The following is a 21507-nucleotide window of genomic DNA, read 5'->3' on the forward strand; positions in this document are numbered from 1 at the left end:
GGGAATAAGGGCAGACTATGGAGATACAAGAACATATTTGGGATTAGTGTAATGGGCAGTGGGGTGTGATGTATCAAGTGCCTGTTTTGGTGCTGTACTTAAATACTTATTGCTCGTTACACTGCTGGCATTTAAGGCAGCAATGGACGTCCTCCATCTCTGTCTGTCCTTGGCCATCTTCTCCATTGTTCCCCAGCTGTGGTTGATACGGCACCAAGTCCTCTGCGTTTCCTCATCCATTCAAGGGCCACTGAAGTGTACTATTGATGATGGAGCTGGCCTCTCTTCTGATGAGGTGTGCAGCCTATCTCCATGACGGTTGTGGCCATATCCTCTGAAGGAGTAGGGTGTGGTTGGAGATTTTTCTTGGCCACAAGATACAGAGGATTCTCCAGAGGCTTGTGGTGTGAAATGATGACAGCTTGGCAAGGTCGCTGTCTGTCATGTGCCAGTATTCTGACCCGTACAAGAGCGTTGACAGGACACAACTCTCCTATTGCTTCACCTTGGTGTGGGCACTGTATTTCGTTGATCCCCATATGCTGCTCATTGTTCTGAAGATGTTTCTAGTTTTGCTGAGACTTACTGGATATCACCCCACTATCCTGCCAAATGATGCTGCCCAGGAAGGTGAACCTGCCGGTGCTGGGTAAGTTGACACCATATATATCTTGACGGGAGAAGAAGACACTACATTGAGGGTCATGGTCTCAGTCTTTCTCTGGTTCTCTGGCTGACTCTGGCCTGTCCACCAAAGGTACACAGGCAGTAAGTTTTCTCTTACATGTTCTGGTGTGTATGTGATAGTAATGCAGAGTCATCTGCAAAGTTGAGGTCTCTAAAGTAGAGAATAGAGTCCATCTAATGCCTCTCTGCTCCTCTTTCATTGTTTGTCTCATAACTCAGTCAATCACCAGGTTTAACAATATCACCAACATCACATAGCCTTGTCTTGCCTTCAGAGTTTAAGCCACTGAATACTACTGTGCAGGTGCTTAGCATAGAAACTCTGGATGAGCTGGACGGGTTTGGAAGGGGTCCCCAATGACCTGAGAATGCAGCAGAGGCTCTCCCTCTGGATGCTATCAAAAGCCTTTTCAAAGTCCACGAAATTGACATACAGTTGTCTCTGCCACTCTGTGCACCGCTCTATGATGTGTGAAGATCTAATCGACATGGCCTCTGTTCTTCCTCAATCACACATCGACAGCATCTGTAATGACTTTGGTGACAACCCCCGCATGGCATTGACAAAACTGCAATTCCATGGCAGTTGTTGCAATCACTTAGTGATCCTTTCTTGGAGATCTGAACAATAACTCCCTTTGTCCAGTCCTTGGTACTTATCCCCTTTCCAAGATTACAGTTAAAACTGGTTGCAGAGTGGTTGCTGCAACTTTTGGTTCAGCTTTCAAATTGTCATCAAACTGTCGACTTTTTCTCTCTCTCTCATTCTTTATGTCACCCTCTCTCTGTTTCTCACCTTCTCTCCCTCTCTCTCTCTCTGTTTCTCACCTTCTCTCTCTCTCTCTCTCTCTCTCTCTCTCTCTCTGCCTATCTCTCTGTCTGTCTGTCTCTCTCTGTCTCTGTTGCTGTTTCCCTCGGTCTGTCTGTCTGTCTGTCTGTCTCTCTCTCTCTCCTTACATTTACATTGAGATATATTGTGCAAAGCCAGGACCCTAGAACCGATGTCTGTTGTATCCTAATAGACACTGCTTGCTACATGAAAAAGGAGCTGTTTATTCCAGTTCCAACCTCTGTTTCCTATCTGACACCTAACTCTCCATGCTGGTATAATTCACCTATCCAACATGCTCTAATTTTGCATACTAAATTCAAATCTGGGACTTCCAGATCTCCGTGTGGGCAGAAAGCAAAGAGTCAATGACTCTCCACCCTGACCCAGGTCAGCAATCCCAGAGCCAGAGGTCCATGTGGGTGTAGAGTTCGAGGACTGGAGTTCGGGACCCCGTGATCGGCAAGTCCTGGGTTTGATACCAAAGATCAAAGCCGAAGACCGAAGACCAAAGTCGGTGAACCAGAAAGTTGAGACCCAATTTGAGTCCAATGGGAAGCTGGAGACCTGATGTCTCCAAGTCTATTGGCTAGCTGGAGACTGGAGGCCCGGATGTGTGTGTGAATAGGTGGGCTACTGCTGTTGTGTTGTTCTTTTTGCTTGTGTTGTCTTGCTGAACCTTGTGAACACACTATGAAGGTGCCTTAATGTGCAGGCTGCTCTCCTCACATTGTTAATGAAAATAACACATTTCACTATATATTTCAAAGTACATATGATAAATAATTTCGAGACATAGAGTCATAGAGAAGTATGGCACAGAAACAGGCTCCTTGGCCATCTAGTCCGTGTTAAACCATTTTATACTGCCTGGTCCCATCAACCTGCACTGGGACCACACCCCTCCATACCCCTACCATCCATGAACTTCTCTTAACTGTTGAAATCAAGTTCCCATGTACCACTTGCACTGGAAGCTCATTCCATACTCTCACGACCCTCTGAGTGAAGAAGTTTCTCCTTATACTTCCCTTTAATAATTCACCTTTCACCCTTAACTCATGACCTCACCCCCACAGTGTAAAAAGCCTGCTTGCATTTACCTTATCTATACCCCTCATAATTTTGTATACCTCTTTCAAATCTTCTCTCAAACTTTTGTATTCTAAAGAATATTCCTAACCTATTCAATCTTTCCTTATAACTCAGGTCCTGCAGACCCGGCAACATTACTGTAAATTTTCTCTCTACTCTTTCAACTTTGTTTACATCTTTCCTGCAGGTAGGTGACCAAAACCGCATACAATACTCCAAATTAGGCCAATGTCTTATACAACTTCAATATAACAAACAATCTCCTGTACTCAATACATTCAGTTATGAAGATAAATGTGCCAAAAGCATTCTTTACAACCCTATCTACCTGTGTTGCCACTGTCAACGAATTATGTACCAGTATTCCCAGATCCCTTTGTTCTACCACACTCCTCTGTGCCCCACTGTTTACTATGTAAGACCTACCCTGGTTGGTCTTACGGAAGCACAAAACCTCAACATGTCTCCATTAAATTCCATCTACTATTTTTCAGCTCATTTTTCCAGCTGATGCAGATTTCTCTGCTAGCCATGATAGCCCTCCTCACTGTCCACTACACCCCCAATCTTGGTGTCATCCACAAATCTGCTGATCCAGTTAACCACATTATCATTCAGGTCATTGATGGAGATGACAAACAATAAAAGGCCCAGCACCGATCCCTGTGGCACTCCACCAGTCAAAGGCCTCCAGTCAGAGATGCAACCATCTACAACCACTCTCTGGCTTCTCCCACAAAGGAAAAGTTTAAACTAATTTACTACCTCATCCTGAATGCCAAGTAACTGAACCTTCTTGACCAGCCTCCCACATGGAATTTTGTCAAAGGCCTTGCTAAAGTCCATGCAGACAACATCCACTGTCTTGCCTTCATCAACTTTCTTGATAATTTCTTCAAAAACCTCTATAAAATTAGACATGACCTACCACACACCAAGCCAGGCTGCCTATCCTTAACCAGTCCATGTCTGTCCAAATACTTATATATCCAATCCCTTAGAAAACCTTACAATAACTTTCCCACTGTTGATGTCAGGCTCACTGGTGGATAATTTCCTGGTTTCTGTTTAGAGCCTTCCTTAAACAGTAGGACAACATTAGCTATCCTCCAATCCTCTGCTACCTCACCCATCGCTAAGGATGATTTAAATATCTCTGATAGGGCCCTGGCAATTTCTGCACTTGCCTCCCCTAGGGTCCAATAAAACACCCTGTCAGGCTCTGGGGTTTATCCACTCGGAACTAAGTCAATCTGATCTGTCTTTATCAAAGACCTTTCGAAATCAAAATATACCACAACCACTGGCTCTCCCTTATCTCTTCTGTAAATCTCATTTTTCAGTGGGTATTTCAAACACTATTATCATTTCATAATCTATGGTAACTTTGTCTAATCTCATCCCAGGTGTCCTATTGTCACTTCCTCAGTAATAGACGCGACATTTTCCCAACTACTGAAGTTGGGCTAACTGGTCTGCAGTTCCCTGATTTCTCCCCTCTCCCTTTTTAAATAATGGGGTTACATTTGCCATCCTCTTTTCTGCAAGTTATTCTATAATTTATAGAACTGTGGAAGGTGATACCAATGCATTTGCTGTTTTCATGGTTACGGGCTTCCGTAATTTAGGATGCAGATTAACAGGCTCTGGAAATTTATCGGGTTTTAGTCGCTATAATCTCTTCAGTGCCACATTTTTATGAAAACGAATTTCCGTTAATTATTTCTTTTCATAAGGTCTTCCTAGCAATTCTGGAAAGTTCTCTTCCACTGAAACAGAAAAAATTTTTGTGTTCCATTAATTTGTTCCTCATTAGAAATTCTGCCATTTCTGATTGTAAAGGACTTATGTTTATCTTCACTAATCTTTCCTTTACAGACTGTGTTTGTGTTCCTTATGAACCTACTCTCAATACTCCAGTTTTATTCTTTCAATCGAACATTTGTTCTGTTTTTGCTTGTTTATAAACTTATCCCATCCTTCAGCCCTGCATTTTCTGGCAACTTTGTATTCCTCCTTTTTACAAATAATACTCTCTCAAACTTCTTTAGTTGGCCATGGTTGGGTCATATTTCCTTCAGTATTTACACTGCACAGAAGAATGAGTAACTGTTGCGGTTCCTCTTCATTCTTTCCTCAAAACATCAGGAAATCATCGCAGAAACAGGCCCTTTAGCCACAGTACCTATGCCAACCAGTAAATCCCTCCCCACACTAATGGGTCCTTTGGCCACAGTATCTATGCCAACCAGTAAATCTCTCTCTACACTGGTGGGCCCTTTGGCCACAGTGTCCATGTCAACCAGTAAATCCCTCCCCACACTAATGGAGATGGTATCATGCTTCATTTTTTCTAGCTGCAACAAGATCTCATCAGCAGACACATCTTCTCCTCGCCACCCTTTTCACATTCCGTAGGGACCACTACCTCTGTGACTTTCTGGTTCACTCTGCCACTTTCATCTGCATCTGTAAGAGAGGCAACACTTTTTCATACACCTCCTTCCTCACTAAGGACCCAGGGACCTAAAGAGCCTTTCCAGGAGAAGCAGACATTCATAAGCATTTCCTGCAATCTTGGCTGCTGCATTTGGTGCTCCTAATGTGGTCTCCTTTACATCGCTAAGACCATTCTCCTCTGATCCTAATATTTTTGTCCCCTTTTCCATTGACCCTCTACCCCTATGATAAAGGCTTTTTCTCCAGGCCATCGTAAGGGGGCCTAAGGGGACATTGGTGTGCGTCTTGGTGGGCAAAAGCAAATGAGGGAGAACATAGATCAACACGAACCCAAGAGTGAGGTAGCAATAAGTGAAAAGGAAATGAATTTACTGAGGAGGCTGCCTACATACCAACTCAGCTGTGGAGAACTGCAGGTCCTCCTTTGGAGCCCAGCAAGACCCATGGGAGATGATCTTGCCAACACTCATCCATCAGGGAAACCCTCAGAGCCAGTGGTGTATCTAAGGTATGACACATGCCCTGGGCGCCACTTGAAGTGGGGGGGGGGGCACTGAGCAGTTTTTATTAAAGTCAGACAAGCCATCCTCGGATAGTGAAAAAAGAATTTTCTTCAGATGTACAGTCCGTGTTAGAGAGTCCTTCCTTGGTTTTATCCAGATAAGCCAGAAGGATGCTGAGAGCTTGGTTGAAGACATCTCGAAACAGCTAGAGAAGGACGAAATGGAGCCACAAGATTGTCGGTCACAGTGCTATGACAACGCTGCTGTGATGGCTGGACACAGAAGTGGTGTTCATCAAAGAATAAGTGAGAAAAACAATCTGGCAGTGTTTGTGAATTGCGACAATCACTCACTCAACTTGGTGGGTGTACATGCAGCCAAGCAGGATACAATGATGGTCACATTATTTGGAACCATCGAAGCTCTCTATGTGTTTTTCTCTCATTCAACACAGCGCTGGGAAAAACTCAAAAATGCCGTGCCTGTGGTTGTTAAGTCGGAGTCCGAAACCAGGTGGAGTGCAAGGTCAGAAGGAGTGAAGCCCGTCAACAAGTACCTTGAGGAGATACTTCAAGTTCTCCAGGACATGATAGACAATGAAAACGAGACCAGTGAAACAAGAAGGGACGCAAGGCAGCTGTACAACCGAATGTTGAGTTATGATTTTATGATTGTGCTGGATTTTGGAACAAAGTACTCATTCGCATTGACCGTATTCAAAAGAGGCTGCAGGATCCCATCATGAACTTCCACGATGCTGCCTTGGATTTGAAAGCCCTCCAAGATCATTTTTATGATGAAAGAGAAGTGTTGGTCAGTGAGTCACTCGAAGAAGAAGTTGGTCTCTGTCAGGAATGGAATATTGAAGCTGAAAGACGTCAGAGATGAAAAAACTGAATGGCTGATGAGAACTCGAGAGACACTGGGATAACATCTAAGGAGGAAATGGAAAAAGTCATGAAGGGAACACTTGACCATCTTCACAGAGAAATGGATGAAAGGTTCACTTGTCTGCACGACACTGAAGCCAAGTTTGGGTTCCTTCTCGATGTCGAGAGACTGTGTTATGGCGCCAACAGTAATGACCTAAAGAAGAAGTGCGAAAATTTGGGTGAATTGTACAGCTCTGATGTTGATGGACAGCGGCTAGATGAAGAAATTTTGGATTGCAGAATGTTGCTATCAAGGTGGGTCAACATGAAAATATCAAGACCTGAAGAGCTTCTTGAATTTATTGCCCAGTATAGAGATGAGAGCATCTTCCCCAATCTTCCCATTGCTGTTCAGATAATGCTAACTATCGCAGTTTCCATCGCCAGCTGTGAGAGATCATTCAGCAAGTTAAAACTAATACTTTCGTATTTGAGAGCCTCCATGGATCAAGGCAAACTATGTGATCTTTCTCTACTGAGTGTAGAAAGAGAAGAAACTGAAAAAACTGACTTTGATCACATCATACACCAATTTGCATCAGTGAAAGCAGTTATAATTTTCACGTAGTGCCATAATTTGTTAATTAAAAGATTAACGAGCTTGACTTGTATTTTTGAGCTGGTATTATGGTAAAGTTATCTAAAAGATGGGTGTCAGCTGTTTGGACGGGGCGCAATTTCAATGCTTGCCATAGGCGCTATTTTCCATAGATACCCAGTGCTCAAAGGAGGCTTTAAGGAGCGGCGAAACCGCTCGTATAGGCCAGTGTACTGTGGGATATACGCCATGGTGTGATGTAGCCTGACGCTGAGGTTCTGGGCCATTGTCATTGTCTGAAATGAATTGGGGTCTGTGGTCAGAGGAAATATCAGATGGGGTGCCAAACCGAGCAACCCAGGTGCTGATGATCACTCGAACCATGTCTGCAGCTGTTGTCGATGCTACAGTGATGACCTCTGACCACCTGGTGGTACAGTCCACCATGGTAAGAGGTGCATGAAACTGTGGGGAGGGTGAGGAAGAGAACGAACAGGGTCCACATTGACATAGTCAAACAATTGCTCAGAGATTTCAAAAGGTGCCAAGGGCACCTGAACATGACGGTTAATTTTTGCCCACTGGTTCTCCACACTGGCTTCTGTCCAATTATGCACATCCTTTCTAAGGGCATGACACACAAATTTTAATGCAACCAGTTTCTGTGAGGCCTTTCAGCCTGGATGCAAGAGGCCATGTAACAGTCCATCTCCAGTTTCTGGACACTAAGGGGCGAGGGCAACCAGTTGAGACATCACACACCCAGCTTTCTCGAACTTAATGTCAGCCAATTGCAGGCCCTTGACTGTTGTTCGGTAAGCCTGAACCTCTGGGTCAGTAACTTGGTTGTCTGCCATACTGGATTAGTCAACTCCAATGTGTACGGCCTCAATGGCTGGTTGTGAGAGGCCATTGTATTTCCTCTTGATATCAGCTGTGAACTTGGATATGTAAGCCAGGTGGTGCTACCGACGTGCAGACCAAGAGTCTGATATTTTGGCCGTCGCATGCACGAAGGGTTTGCGGTCACCAAACACTCTGAAATGGCGACCCTCCAGAGGAAAACAAAAATGGCAAACAGCCAGATAGAGACCAAGAAGCTCACGATCAAATGTGCTGTACTTCCTTTCAAGGGGATGGAGCTGTCGGCTGAAGAAGGTGAGCAGCTGCCACACACATGTCCAGCTGTCTGTGCATGGCACCCATAGCACAGCTTCAGTAGTGATGGCTTTAGGTGTGTTGGGGAGCGGGTACACCAGTAGGATCATGTTGGAAAGAGCTTGTTCGGTATCATCAAATGTCCTGGTCATATCCGCTGACCAGTCAAGAACGTGATTCCGGGCATTACCTCAAAGTGCACTATACAGGGGAGCATAAATTCAGTAGCTTGCGGAATGAAGTGGTGGTAGAAATTAGCCAAACCTGAAAACTCCTGTAGTCTTTTAGTAGTGCGGGGTAGTGGGAAATCCATAATAGCATCGACCTTTAATTGGAGGGTTTTGCACTTTCTGCGGAGATGCAATGGCTGAGAACCTAGACTGGCATTTAGCAGGGTTCATAATCAACCCATGTTGGCACAAGCGCTCAACGTGTGTGGAGATCAGATCCCTGTTTGGATTTGGATGCACTGGCAACAAGTATGTCATCCAGGTAAACTAAAGGAAAATCTAAGTCTTTTAATACAGAATCCATCAGCCTTTGGAAAGTCTGTGCTGCGTTTTTCAGCCCAAATGGCATGTGTAGAAATTCAGAGGCTAAATGGGGTTATCACAGCCTTTTTGGGAATGTCCTCCAAGCACACAGGCACCTGATGGTAGCCCTAACTAGATCAACTTTGGATAAAATTAACTTCCTGGCCAAAAAGTCTTGGGTGTGTGGGACCGGGTAACAGTTGGAGGTAGTGACCTTGTTAAGACATCCCCTCTTGGGCGGCAACTACCAGTTTTTCTGGGTCCAGCTTACACACATGGGCATGTACTGCCAGACCAGTTGTGGAAATGTGGTGCTTCACCCCATGCTTTGTGACTGTAGTGGAGAATGTGGGCCTGGTGAGGTTTGGGAATTCCTCTCGCAGTCAAGTAAACTCAGATGCGGTGGTGCATGTGTCTGACAGAGTTCTTTTGGGAAACTTACTGGGGGAGCAGGATAACAACCCAAAGTCCTTGACATCCAGAAACATAGAAACATAGAAAACCTGCAGCTTCGGCCCACAAATCTGTGCCCAACAGGTACTTACTTCGAAGTTATCTCGGGTTACCCATAGCCCTCTATTCTTCTAAGCTATCCAGGAGTCTCTTAAAAGACCCTATTGTATCTGCCTCCGCTACTGTTGCCAGCAGCCCATTCCACGCACTCACCACCCTCTTCGTAAATAACTTACCCTTGACATCTGGTCTGTACCTACTTCCAAGCACCTTAAAACTGTGCCCCCTCGGCATTTCATAAGATTGACTAGCAGTCCTTGGGCATAGAGGAAATCTGCTCCAAGCAAAGGTCTAGCCACTTTAACCAGGATGAAGTTCCATGTGTAACGTCGCCCACTGAAGCAAAGCTTTACCCATCATGTCCTGCAGTTCTGGATCCTGCTGCCGTTGGTAGCCTCCAGCCGGGTTTCATCGCTCTTTGCCTTCTCATCAAGAGGTGATGCTGGCAGCACACTTACTTGAACACCTGTGTCACACAGGAAAGCATTGCCCTGAAAGTGTGCCTGTAGTGAACAGTAGATGTCCCTGCCAGCTGGAGCCCATGGTGTTCACAGACCTCTGATGCCCCGATGAACTGGCACTGTCAAAGCTGCCAGGCGGTCGGCACTTCCTGGAGTTCCTGCCAAAGCTAGCGTGGTAAAACATAGGCCCTGTGTCGTCTGTTTCACAGCCATGAGCATCTTTGTATTGGGGGCCTTGCTGATCGGGCTTACTGAGGCAGGGAAAAGAGGAGGATTTATGCACCTCAGCCTAGCCATGTGCAGCCCATCAGCCATTTTAGCAAGCTCCCTATAGTCCACCATGGGGTATATTAGTTAGGGCTTCGTGAACTGGATCAGGCATTTACTGCATGAAGAATTCTTTAAAAATAAAACAAGGATGGTGATTTCCCATGAGAGACAGCATGTGGTCCGTTAGCTCTGGAGGCCTAGCATTGCCAAGACCGGAAAGGAGAGCAACTATTTGACGTGCTCAGACTCTGATTGTCCAAAAGTCTGTAAAAGGTGAGTTTTCAGCAATCGGTATTCTCATATCCTGGAGGGTGTTCTAGTAGACTCACCACTCTTGCAGTTGTGGAGTTACTGAGCGATGCTACCACATAGAAATAATTGGCATTGTCAGCAGTGAATTAGATAGATAGATAGATAGATAGATAGTCATAGTCATAGTCATAGTCATACTTTATTGATACCGGGGGAAATTGGTTTTCGTTACAGTTGCACCATATATAATAAATAGTAATAGAACCATAAATAGTTAAATAGTAATATGTAAATTATGCCAGTAAATTATGAAATAAGTCCAGTACCAGCCTATTGGCTCAGGGTGTCTGACCCTCCAAGGGAGGAGTTGTAAAGTTTGATGGCCACAGACAGGAATGACTTCCGATGATGCTCTGTGCTGCATCTCGGTGGAATGAGTCTCTGGCTGAATGTACTCCTGTGCCCACCCAGTACATTATGTAGTGGATGGGAGACATTGACCAAGATGGCATGCAACTTAGACAGCATCCTTTTTTCAGACACCACCGTCAGAGAGTCCAGTTCCATCCCCACAACATCACTGGCCTTACGAATGAGTTTGCTGATTCTGTTGGTGTCTGCTACCCTCAGCCTGCTGCCCCAACACACAACAGCAAACATGATAGCACTGGCCACCACAAACTCGTAGAACATCCTCAGCATCGTCCGGCAGATGCTAAAGGACCTCAGTCTCCTTAGGAAATAGAGACGGCTCTGAACCTTCTTGTAGACAGCTTCAGTGTTCTTTGACCAGTCCAGTTTATTGTAAATTCATATCCCCAGGTATTTGTAATACTCCACCATGTCCACACTGACCCCCTGGATGGAAACAGGGGTCACTCGTACCTTAGCTCTCCTCAGGTCTACCACCAGCTCCTTAGTCTTTTTCACATTAAGCTGCAGATAATTCGGCTCACACCATGTGACAAAGTTTCCTACAGTAGCCCTGTACTCAGCCTCATCCCCCTTGCTGATGCATCCAACTATGGCAGAGTCATCCGAAAACTTCTGAAGATGACAAGACTCTGTGCAGTAGTTGAAGTCCAAGGTGTAAATGGTGAAGAGAAAGGGAGACAAGACAGTCCCCTGTGGCGCTGATCACTCTGTCGGACACACAGTGTTGCAAGCACACGTACTGTGGTCTGCCAGTCAGGTAATCAAGAATCCATGATACCAGGGAAGCATCCACCTGCATCGCTGTCAGCTTCTCCCCCAGCAGAGCAGGGCGGATGGTGTTGAACGCACTGGAGAAGTCAAAAAACATGACCCTCACAGTGCTCGTTGGCTTGTCCAGGTGGGCGTAGACATGGTTCAGCAGGTAGACGATAGCATCCTCAACTCCTAGTCGGGGCTGGTAGGCGAACTGGAGGGGATCTAAGTGTGGCCTGATCATAGGATCATAGGCTGGAGCAGCTCCAGAACAAGTCTGTCCAGGGTCTTCATGATGTGGGAGGTCAATGCCACCGGTCTGTAGTCATTGAGGCCGCTGGGTGCAGCGTCTTCAGCACAGGGATGAGGCAGGACGTCTTCCATGGTACAGGAACCCTCCGGAGCCTCAGGATAGATAGATATGCTTTATTGATCCTGAGGGAAATTGGGTTTCGTTACAGCCTCATCAACCAAGAATAGAGCATAAATATAGCAATACAAAAACCACAAACAATTAAACAACAAAATGCAAACTATGCCAGATGGAAAATAAGTGCAGGACCAGTCTATTGGCTCAGGGTGTCTGATCCTTCACGGGAGGAGCTGCAAGTTCGATGGCCACAGGCAGGAACGACCTCCCGTGCCGCCCAGTGTTGTATCTCGGTGGAATATGGCCGAAGTCCAACAGTAAAAAGTTCAATATCCAGTCTACAAACACGTTCCTTAATCGTAATATGACCTGGATTGCACCATCTGTTGTTAACCAGAACAGTAAGCACCCAACTCCTTTACGCTTACCACTCTCAGTGCACTTCCGGTCAGCCCGAACGATCTGGAAGCCATCCACGGAAAAGTTTTGATCGGGTATGTCCTTGTGCAGCCCCGTTCCAGTGAAACACATAACACTGCACTCCTGAAATGTTCTCTGACGCTTGGCTAACGTCGTGAACTCATCCATTTTATTACCCACCAAACTCCTCTTTTCCATAAGTCTCTGTTGTCTCAACCTGGTCCTCTTTCCTCGACTTTGTGATCCCCCTCTGCATCCTTTGTGTGTTTTCCTTCAGATTTCAGCAGGGGTGTCTGCCGCTCTGCTCGCTAAACCGGCCGGCATAAGCGCAAACAGCTGGTCCCTGGAATAAACAATGCGACCATGCTTCTGTCCCGCTAATGAGACGTGTCGGAATGTAACTATTTCCAGCGCTACGTAAGTTAAAAAGTAAGAAGAGAAAAGTAAGAATACTGATCGGAACGGCTGTAACAGGCTGCATGCACAACCGGCGCATGTGCCACGTGGGTCAGGCCTCAGCCTGTACAAACTAAGCAATGGCATTTTGCTCCCAAAACTCCAGCAGTTTCAAAGCGACTGTGTTGGCCAACATGTTCAATAACTCTGGAATCGTCCTAAAGCAACAAAGTAACCAATGTAGGTTTCGTAAATCATTTTTAAGAAAAACCATAACAACTCATTTATTGTAGTCCAAACACTGAACGCAAAAACCGTGGTAACAGAACTTCACATCATCATGTCAGACCAGCTTCTTAAAGTGAACTGCAACTGAACATCGGTGGGTATGAGTTATGTATATTTCCACTGATTACATTATCCTACAACAGTAATCAGGCTGCTGGCAAAACTGAAACCAATAGCAGCATTCTAGTGTTTGAGTCTGTTCTTTACAGAAAGGAGGATAGGTCAACCATCCCAGTCCCTCTGCAGGCGTTTCTCAGGTCCAATCACTTAAAGCTGCTTCAGCAATAACCTTCCTTTCCTCATATGGTCAGAAAAGGATAATTCCACAATAGATGAGACTGGAGAATGAGCTGTCTCCATGCTCTGTTACTAAGGCAATATGTTACTTAAGATGCATTGACCCTTTCATTTTGTTAACCATCTGTAAGTCCACAGGTTGGAGGTTAACAGGTAGCAGTGTTGCCTCATTAACTTTCTCTATTATCTATTAACACTTTAAACAGGTTAGCCAAACTCAATTTACCTCTGGCAAATCCGTGTTGGCTCTTCTATTCACAAACTTCACCAAGTTGCTTCCTGAATGTTATTTTTCACAGTTTCCCAAGAACCGGTACCTTCAGTTGTCTGGTTTGTTCTTCCACTTATCTCAGCCCCTCCCAAAATCTGGGGTGGCTTGAAATGTTATTATATGCCTTACAGTGCCATCCACCCTCTCCTTCCCTAACCTGGCACCCAACCCATCCAGTACTGGTGAAACTTTTCAACATAGCCACCCTTTCTAGTACCATCTCCCTATCAAATTTCACCCACACATCACTTTTACTGAACTTTGGCAGGATCTTTTTTCTAAAAGACCAATACAAAGGACCTATTATGTATTCCACTCAGGCCCTCAACAGCAATGTGTTGGTAACTCTGCAATTTATTGCTCTGAACAGGCTGCAAGAGATTGCAGAGAGCTGCGAACACAGCACTCCATGACTGAAACCAGGCTCCCTTCCTTTCACTTTGTCTGTACTTTGTACTGTCTTAGGAAAGCAGTCAGCATAATGAAGGATCCCTTCTACCGTGGTGATTCTGAGGCTGGGGCACTGTCTGGTCCAGGAAAAGGAGAGTTATCAGCCTCCTCAGTAAGAGAAAGCTTCATGTTCACCAGAAACTGCAGCTGACACCTTCTGCAATGCCAATCTTTCAAGCACAAAGAGCACCGAGGCTTGTTTGGAGGTGGTCAAACTCCCAGATAAGGCCAGACACAAACTTGAGCCTCTGTGTGCTCACAGTACAGATGAGCCCACTCTTCTGCTACATTCTGTATATTCTGGTCAGGTAAAAGCCAGACAAAGTTGGTGGTATGCTTTCTGCCTAATATTATATCTCAGCCAGAACTCCTCTTCCCAATCTAAGGTATGAAGGTAGTACAGTGAAAACAGAATGCAGAATATGGTGTGACGGTTACAGAGAGACTGCTAAGTGAGTTTCAAGACACTTGTAGAGGTTGACTGACAGATTAGGAGTTCCGTATTGTACATCTGCCATCAGTCTTTTACCAAAGATCTCCACACCTTCAGAACTAAATGACTACTGGTTGTTGGCACTGATGCCAATAATCAAGAAGTGCTTTGAATGGGTGAACTCCATTCCGCCCACAATATACTTACTGACAGAACCACTCTACAACGGATGTCATAGCATCAGTCATACACCTAGTCCTGATACACCTAGAAAACAAGAACTCTTACGTCAGAATGTTATTTCTGGATTTCATTTCAGCATTCAACACTATTGTACCACAGACCGTGATGAATTCCTTGGTCAAAATAGACCACTGTGCAACTGGGTGCTGCACATCCTAACAGATAGTCAGGATGCAGAACCCCTCCTCTGTCCCCATTATTCTCAACACCGGTGCCGCCAGAGCTGTGTGCCGAGCCCATTGCTGTTCACTCTGCTCACACACAACTGCACAGCCAAACTCCCGAGCAATCACATTGACAAATTTACCAATGACTCGACAGTGCTGGGGTTCATCACAAGGTGACTTACAGAGTGGAGGTGGAAGAGCTCGAGGCCTGGTGCCAGGCAAATAACCTCTTCCTTAATGTCAACAAGGCAAAGGAGATGATTATCAACTTCAGAAAAACTCGCACCATTCACACCCTCCTTTAGATCAGTGGCACAGCACTGGAAACTGCGAGCAGTTTCAAACTCCTGGGAGTGCACATCACATAGAACATATTATGGTCCCAGGATGCATCCTGTACTGTCAATAAAGCTCACCAACTTTCCAAGGAGGCTGAAGAGGGCTGGACTTTACACATCCATACTCAGGCCATTCTACAGGTGCACCATGCTGACAAGCTTCATCACTGCTTGGTATGGAAACCAAACTGTGACAACGGGAATGCCCTACAACAGGTAGTCAAACCTGCCCAATACATCTCCAGCACCAGCCTACTCACCATCAAGGATATTTGTACAGAAAGGTACCAGAACATCATGAAGGATCCCACACACCCAGCTCATGGACTTTTGTCCCACTCCCATTAGGGTGGAGGTTACATAGCATCCATGTCAGGACCACCAGATTCAAAAACCATAACTTTCATCAATCTGTAAGGATGATCAACACTTCCACCTACTAACAGCCCTCTACATTCCCAACCCCCAATACTTTATCATTTCCTGTCAGAGTCACCTTATGTACAGTCACTCCTGGGCCCTGCCTAACTTTATGGACATATAATCAATCTATGTATATAATCTATCTTGTGTATTTATACTTATCGTGTATTTTTACTACTGTGTTCTTTATCTTATTGTGTTTTTTGTGCTGCATTGGATCCGGAGTGACAATTATTTTGTTCTCCTTTACACCTGTGTACTGGAAATAACATTATATAGTCTTGAATCTTGAAGAGGACCATCCAAGTGTTTTATAACAGTAGACTAGAACCTATCCTTAAGCCTGGTGTCACGTGTTCTCAAGTTTATGAATCTTCTGCCCTCCCCTCCATTGAAAGTAAAAGATTGAATGAGCACATAGAACTATACAGCACAGATCCTTTGACCAGAATACTGTGCCAACCAATAGAAACCTGCTCCGCAATCAATCTAACCCTTCCTTCCGACACAACCCATAACTCTTTTTTTTAACCCATGTGCATATCTAAGAGTCCTTTAAAATGTCCCTATTCTTTCAACGTCTGCCACCACCCCTGGCAGTATGTTTCAGGCACCCACCATGCTCTGTGTAAAAAACTTAACTCTCCTAAACTTTCTTCCACTCACCTTAAACTGATGACCTCTGGTATTGGTTATCACTGTACTGAGAAAAGGGGCTGGCTGTCCTCTGTATCCATGCCTTGTATAGCTCTGTCCAGCCACTTCTTATCCTCTGTTATGTCAAAGGGAAAAGCCTTAGCTTGCTCAGCCTTTTCTCATAAGACATGTATTACTTCCTGCCTCTGGAAAGCATGCAACAGAAACACCCCTCCCTCTCCAGTCATTCTCTCTTCCTGCTTCTTTCAGGCTTGAAAACACCAACCACCAAGCTGAAAGGACATCTTCTATCCTGCTCTTATAAATCTCTTGAATGGACTTTTTGGAAGATAAGATGAACTCTTGATCTCTCAGCCTACCTTGTCACAGCGCTTGAAATTCAATTGTCAACCTGCTATGCACTTTCTCTGTAGCTGCAACACTCTATTCTGCATTCTGTTTCTCTTTTGTACTACCTTCATGTACGTACATTTGAAATGTTCTGTTTTAATGGCGTACAAAACAAAGTTTTTCATTGTTTCTTGACAGATATGACAATAAAACCCAATTCCAATTGGAAAATCCCAGCATTCCTATAGAATGCCCTTGTGGCAAAGCGAAGTGTCTTGCTGATGTATCTTGTGACTTTCTGATTCAGATGTCAGAGTGCTGTACCCTGTCACACTGACATCTGATCTGATGACAGACGGTGAAGCCACACTTGAAGTACTGTTTGCAGTTCTTGCTACCATGCGTGGTTAAGCAAGGAAGAGTGCAAAGAAAGATTTAAAGAATGTTGCCAGCACAGTGGGTGTGAGTTATATGGAGAGGATGGGCAGGCTAGCTCTTTATTTCTTAGAGCACTGGCAAAAGAAAAGTGAAAAGGTTTATAAAACTATGAGGGCCATAGATAAAGTGGTTGGTAGCAATCTTTGCTTTGGGGTGGGGTGTCCAAAACTAGAAAGAATAGGTCTAGGGTACAAGGGGAAAGATTTAAAAGGGATCAGACTTTTCACACAGAGGGTGGGACTGGATGAGTGGACGTCATGGTTGGCATGGACTTGTTGCATCTGTGCTGCGCTGACCTATGAATCACTGTTTTATGATGGGGATACCAGTTGATGGCATTCAGATGATAGGTACCAGTAACACCCTTTCTTGTCACTTATTAACTAGGAGATTGTAGCTGACTTGTATCAGGAAGCATATCAAAAGATCGTAAACTGCAGGAACATTTCATGGAAAAAAAATGAATGATTAACGAGAGCAAGGTGACGGTGATACAAGGTTAAGTATAAGAGACATAAACGAAGACAAAAAATATGTCTTGTCACACTGAGTTGTGAAGCTGCAGAGCTCTTTCCTAGAATTAGTGTGAGCTGGGAATTGGAACATAGACCACCCTACAGGCCTTTTACAGGGTGCCTCACATTAGGCTGCTTAGAAGGTAAGAGGAATGGTCTGATAGGAAAGACACTGGCATGGATAGAAGAACTTTAAATTCCAATGTAACTGCCATTATATTAGTAATGATTATTATTATTTCTTTTCTTTTTGTATTTGCACAGTTTGTTATCTTTTGCACACTGGTTGTTTGCCTCTTTCTGTCCTATGCAGTTTTTCATTGATTCTTTTGTGTTTCTTTCTACTTACTATGAATGCCTAAAAGAAACCAAATTTCAGGTTATTACATGGTGATATATATCTACTGTGATAATAAATTTACTTTGAATTTTGAACTTTGGTTGGCTGATTGGCAGGAAGCAAAGAGTGGGAATAAAGGAGTCCTTTTCTGGGTGGCTGCTGGTGACTAGTGGTGTTCCACAAGGGCCGGTGTTGGAATTGATTCTTTTCTCGTTAATATGTCAGTGACTTAGATGACAGAATTTGCAGATGATCCAAAAATAGATGGAGGGGCAGGGTCAATGTTCAGTGCATTTATTATCAAAGTATATAGACCATATACAACCTTGAGATTCGTCTTTTTGCAAGCAACTGAAAAACAAAGAATAAAATACAATAGTACATGTGAAAAAGCTCACACCACAAAGACCATCAAACGCCCAATATGCAATAAAGAGATCAAAGTGTTCAAACAATATAAAAATAAACAAATATCACAGAACATGAATGGCAGAGCCCTGAAAGTGAGTTCACAGCCACAGAGCCTGTTCAGTGCTGCAGCTGGTCCAGGAGTCCGATGGCTGCAGACCACAGCCACAGAGTTAGATCAACATGTAAAGCCTATTGGAGTGGAGAGCTGAACACTGGTTCATCCTTTGCCCCTGGCCTCAATGCTTTCATTTTTTAATCTGATTCAGCACTTGAGGAAAAACTTTTTCACCTAGAGAGTGGTGGATATATGGAATGCTCTGCCCCAGAAGGCTGTGAAGGCCAAGTTTCTGGATGCTTTCAAAAAAGAGATGGATAGAGCTCTTAAAGATAGTGGAATCAAAGGTTATGGGGATAAGGCAGGAACTGGATACTGATTGTGGATGATCAGCCATGATCACAGTGAATGGCGGTGCTGGCTCGAAGGGCCGAATGGCCTACTCCTGCACCTATTGTCTATTGTCTTAAATAGGCTAAACTTCAGTTTGTTTTTCACTCTCAGGCCTGGGCATCATTTCTGTCCAGCCTCAGGTCCACTCCAGCAATGGCCATTGTGGCCATATCTGCCTACTTATGACTCCAGTTCATCGAACCCTTGAGCATACAGCAAAATAAGCCAGGATCAAAGCACAATTCCCACTGCAGATTGCAGAGCTGGTAGTCCAGAGAAGGTATTTTTAGTAGAATAGTTGCAGTTTTGTGATGGTAGTCCAAATAGAGAAGGTATATTTAGTAGGATAGTTAGTAGTTTAGTTAGCTGCCTGCACAATGTCACCAGCGCCACTTTGGTAGTGTTGAGGAAGCAGGTAGACTTCAGAAGAACTTGGAGAGATTAGAGAATGGGCAATGAAGTGGTGGATGGAACATAGCGTAGAGAGCTGTATGGTCATGCACTTTTGTAGAAGGAATAAATAAGACCATAAGACAAAGGAGCAGAGTTAGGGCATTCAGCCCATCGAGTTTACTCTGCCATTCCATCATGGATGATTTATTATCCCTCTTAACCCCAATCTTCTGCCTTCTCCCCATAACCTTTGATTAATCAAGAACCTATCAACCTCCACTTTGAATATACCCAATGACTTGGCCTCCACCTCTCTCTCCGGCAATAAAATCAGAGGTGCAAAGGGCCTTTGGAGTCCTCATGCAGGATTCCCTAAAAGTTAACTTGCAGGTTCAGTCAGTGGTAATGAAGACAAATGCAATGATAGCATTCATTGCAAGAAGACTAGAATATAGAAGCAAGGATGCAATGCCAAGGCTTTATAAGGCATTTGTCAGACTGCTTTTGGAGAACAATGAGCACTTTTAGGCCCCTTATCTAATAAAGGATATGCTGGCATTGGATAGGGTGCAGAGGAGGTTCATGAAAATGATTCTGGGAATAAAAGGCTTATCATATAAGGAATGTTTGATAGCTCTGGGCCTGTACTCACTGGAGATTAGAAGAATGGGGGAGGGGGGAGGATATCCTTGAACCCTATTGAATATTGCAAGGCCTGGATAGAGTGGATGTAGAAAGGATGTTTCCTATAGAGGGGAGCCTAGGACCAAGTTGCATAGCCTCAGAATAGAGTGATGTCCGTTTAGAACAGAGATGAGGAAGAATTTCTTTAGTGAGAGGTGGTGAATCTGTGGAATTTTTTGCTAAATAAGGCTGTGGAGGCCAAGTCTTTGGGTTTGCGAGGGATAATGAATCAGCCGTGATGGAATGGAGGAGTGACCTGCTGAGATGAATGGCCTAATTCTGCTCCTATGTCTTATGGTCTTTAAAGTCTATCCCTCAGGTTCCTTTTGATACTCCACCTTCTCAACTTAAGCCAATGCTTGTGGTTCCGACTCTGGGAAAAAGACCATGTGCATTCACCCAGTCTATACCCCAGCTTAGAAGGGCACCCCTCAGTTTTCTGTACTCCAGTGAGCTTAGTCCTAGCCAGCCCAGCCTCTCGCAGATCCTCAAAGCAGCATGGTGACCTAATAGTTACTGCTGCTGGCTCGCAGCTCCAGAGACCTGGGTTTATCCTATCCTCTGGTACTGTCTGTGTGGAGTTTGCACATTCTCCTGGACCTTGTGGATTTCTCCCAGGTTCTCTGGTTCCCTCCGCATTCCAAAGATTTGCTGATCAGAAGGTTGATTGGTCAAGTGTAGGTGGTTGCAAGGATCATTGGGGGAGGGGTGCAGGTGCAGGTGTGCTGTTCATGGGCCTGTGTTAGAGAGAATGGTCTCAAAGGAAATTAGGGAGAGTGAATGTCATAAGGAAGCGTACTTTGGCAAAAACATGGAATTAATGTTTGGATTTCAGTGATTGGATCATAAATCCTTTATAAATCCCTCCATGTATTCACTCAGTAGCCTTTGCCCTGGTAGCTAGGAAGTAGATTAAAAAGCTAACGACCTCTGTCCGACCCACAGGCAGGAGAGAAGCTGCAGTCAGCAAAACATTGAACTATCCTCAGCAAAATCAAACCTTTACAGCACCTTATAATGTCATAAAAATCCATATATTGAGCATTACGAAATAGCAAGTTTCCCTTTGCCAGAACTGAAGATAAAATTTACAACATGGCAATAAATTATTGGAAGAGTTCTGAGGAGCAGAATTAGTTTGTACTTGGGGAGGCAGGGATTAGCTAGAGGTATAGTAGTCAGCACAACTTTTTTAACAGTTGATCTTGTCTGGATTACTTGATTAAACCTATAAAAGAGGGAACTAAGTGTGTCTGTATAGACTTTGATAGAGGAAACTAGTCCAATAGTGAGCCAGAGCAATTTTGAAAAATTGGCTTGGTAATTGGAGGCAGAGGATGATTGTGAAGTATTGATTTTACGATTGAAACCCTGTGCTCTATCAGAGAGAAGGGTGCCAGTTTTATACATCAACAATCTGAATGTGAATGTAATAAGTTTCCAAATATTGACTCTACATCTTTCAATCCTATTTCTAAGGATTTGAATTCATTTTTTACCAGCAGAGCCACACCACGCACTCTGCCTACCTGCCTGTGACAGAAAAGTACAGCACCAAAACAGGCCCTTCGGCCCATGTACACCATGCTGAAATCATTTAAACTGCCTACACCCATCAACCTGCCCCATAGCCCTCCACACCCATGCCATCCAGGTACCTAGTAATTCTATTCTTAAATGTTATAAACAAACTCACATACATCACCTATGCTGGCTGCTCACTCCACACTCCCATGGCGCTCTGAGTGAAGAAATTCTCCCTCATATTCCTGTTAA

The 21507-nt window shown here is 44.4% G+C and overlaps 1 protein-coding gene across 3 annotated transcripts in view; it reads left to right on the top strand.

Moving 5' to 3' along the window:
• The window catches only part of ace2 (angiotensin I converting enzyme 2), a 140920-nt gene that overhangs the window by 827 nt on the left and 118586 nt on the right, over positions 1 to 21507 (top strand). Inside the window, exon 1 of one of the 3 annotated variants that reach the window (XM_063051287.1) lies at positions 17455 to 17598. The exons of the other annotated variants lie outside the window; for them this stretch is intronic. The gene's annotated coding sequence lies outside the window, so the exon portion shown is untranslated. Of the gene's footprint in view, positions 1 to 17454; positions 17599 to 21507 lie in introns of those variants that run through there. 3 annotated transcript variants of the gene reach the window in all.

This window comes from Mobula hypostoma, chromosome 6 (assembly GCF_963921235.1).
Source record: "Mobula hypostoma chromosome 6, sMobHyp1.1, whole genome shotgun sequence".
Lineage (NCBI taxonomy): Eukaryota > Metazoa > Chordata > Chondrichthyes > Myliobatiformes > Myliobatidae > Mobula > Mobula hypostoma.